The following is a 2,438-nucleotide window of genomic DNA, read 5'->3' on the forward strand; positions in this document are numbered from 1 at the left end:
AGTTGAGAACCGGATTTACATGGAACCTCCATTCCTTTTCCTGAGCCAACTCAAGCTCCTGGAGCCTTATTAAGAGAATTATTTGAACCAGCGTGGAACAATATTCTCTGTAATGTTTGGATTTGCAATAACATTTTGGACCCATTTTGTTGCAATTGTTCAATGTTTCCATCAACCTAAGACTAAACGATATCTTGTGCAGCTTACAAAGGAATCTATGCAACTACAAATTGTTCTTTGAGACCCTTTATTGAGAAATTTTCTCCTCCATCTCAATGCATATCTACCTTTTGAGTTGCCATGACTTAAATCAAAGTACTATTGGATTACTAATAAATTTAAGTGATATTACTCATGACAATTAGAGGCCAAAGACATTACCTGAACTAGGACTAATGAAATTAGGAATTATTAATTTGGGATTTTGGTAAAATATTGAGTAAATTAAGGTTGCATCCATAATGTTATTAACGATCCAAGTAAAACTCAGTTAAATAAAACTTGGCCTCGACAATGACTACAAACTTGATTGGATTTACTCATAGCTAAATACATATGCTCCCTCTACATGTGTATAAAGGCAGAAAACATAAATGTAGCATCTAAGGTGTCCCACATAGGTTTACTTGCTTTGCGAGTGATACATGCAATCCAGAAGGTGGTAACTCCCCAATCTTCCATTTTCAAGCCCATAAGGTAGAGAGCTTCACTCGAACCAATCAAATCTCCCTCAAATTTCTTGCCAACATCCTTATGATCTATATAATTTTAAACCTTGGAATTTACTTGAGTTAGCCAAGGAAACAAGGCAAATGGGCCAATTTCAGTAACAAGGTGGCCATTGGCTAACTAATTTCACTTTGGACGCTCTGACCCTCAAAGTCTAAAACCAATCATTAACCATCAAGAATGAGCCACAAGCCCCCCCCCCCCCCCCCCAATGCATGGGTTCAAGAGATTATTACTCTCATCAAATGTTGATTATTCAATGTGTGCAAGAGCTTCATACTCTCATCAAAAGGTACCCTTATTGCATGGATTCAAGAGAGATTTATGGCCACCATGAGTCTCTGTAACCACCTCGAGTCCCTATACCCCTAAACATCAAGTATGTATATATACATACTTTGCCTACAAACATACATGCAAGGTACCTATGATATTCAATCCAAAATAGAGTATCATCTCTAGTGGTGGCAAAAGAATAAGAAACCCTTCCAAACCAAGTAAAAGAAAAAAAAATTGAGAATATATTGAAACCCCATATTCCATAAATACGATCGGCACCCATCTGTGCCAGCATATCACATGCTTTCAAGACTCTTTGTTATGAAGCAAGGGGCTTGTTCTTTCATATATTTTAGTTAGCATAGCTTGCATGTATATTTCAAGTATTATATTTTCTACTAGGGAACCATTTCCACAAGATTATTGGCTCCAATTATTGTTTCTTGTAGTAGAGTACTCATCAAGAATTTTGCAAGATTCTCGATCCCACTTGATGGGTATCAGTTTGATAGTCTATTACTAGTAGTCTAAGTAGGTCAGAAGACTACAATCGAAGCTCAACGTTTCAAGTGGTTATCAAAGTGCAACATCAAAGATGTTCTATGACATTTATGGGATGTGTGTTTGTTGATACAAAGACATTATGATTGTATGGTTTTTCTTATAGCATTGATCATATATACAATTATAGTTTCAATTTATAGACTATGGTAGTCTTAAGTACAATATATGTAACATTTAATGGCCTAGTAACTTTACCAATGTAACATTTAATGGCCTAGTAACTTGTTTGTAGCGAAAAATAGCATGAACATAGCTTCATTAGAATAGATTCCTAATGAGTATAACAAGAGTGCTTGGGTGGAGAGAGCAACAAAAATCATAACACCTAGTTAAATAGGCATCATTAGAAAAAAATTGGACCCCCTTGGGGCCATGTGAGGATTCCTAATTTTAAGGGATTAAAGCTAATTTTGTAGGGGATGGAGGGAACAAAGACAATAAATAGGGCTACTTTTGTAGCTCTCTCTCTAACTTCTCTCTAGATAGGAGAGGGGGGAAAAGTAGGGAATGAGGGTGGTAAAGTAGGAGGAAGAGGGGGGATAAAGTAGGAGAGAGAGGGGGGTAAAAAGAGAGAGAGGAGTAAAAGTAAAGAGAAGAACCATTCTCTCTCTACCTATCACCAAACAAAGAGAGTAAGTAGTTATGACAAAATCCACTTTTCAGTTCGTGCATCAATTCACCCCAAAAAAATGAATTTTTTATAAAATCTTCAAAATGGATCTTTTAAGCTTTCAAAAGGTCCCTATATATATATAAATAAAACAATATTTTTTAAGAAGAATCTAGCTTTTATAAGCTCCAAATCTAAAATTCCTTGGGTCCCTCTCTACATTAATTCCACAAAGAGAGTAAGTAGTTATGACATC

Source organism: Adiantum capillus-veneris, chromosome 8 (assembly GCF_014529385.1).
Source record: "Adiantum capillus-veneris isolate H3 chromosome 8, ASM1452938v2, whole genome shotgun sequence".
In the NCBI taxonomy this organism is placed as follows: Eukaryota; Viridiplantae; Streptophyta; class Polypodiopsida; order Polypodiales; family Pteridaceae; genus Adiantum; species Adiantum capillus-veneris.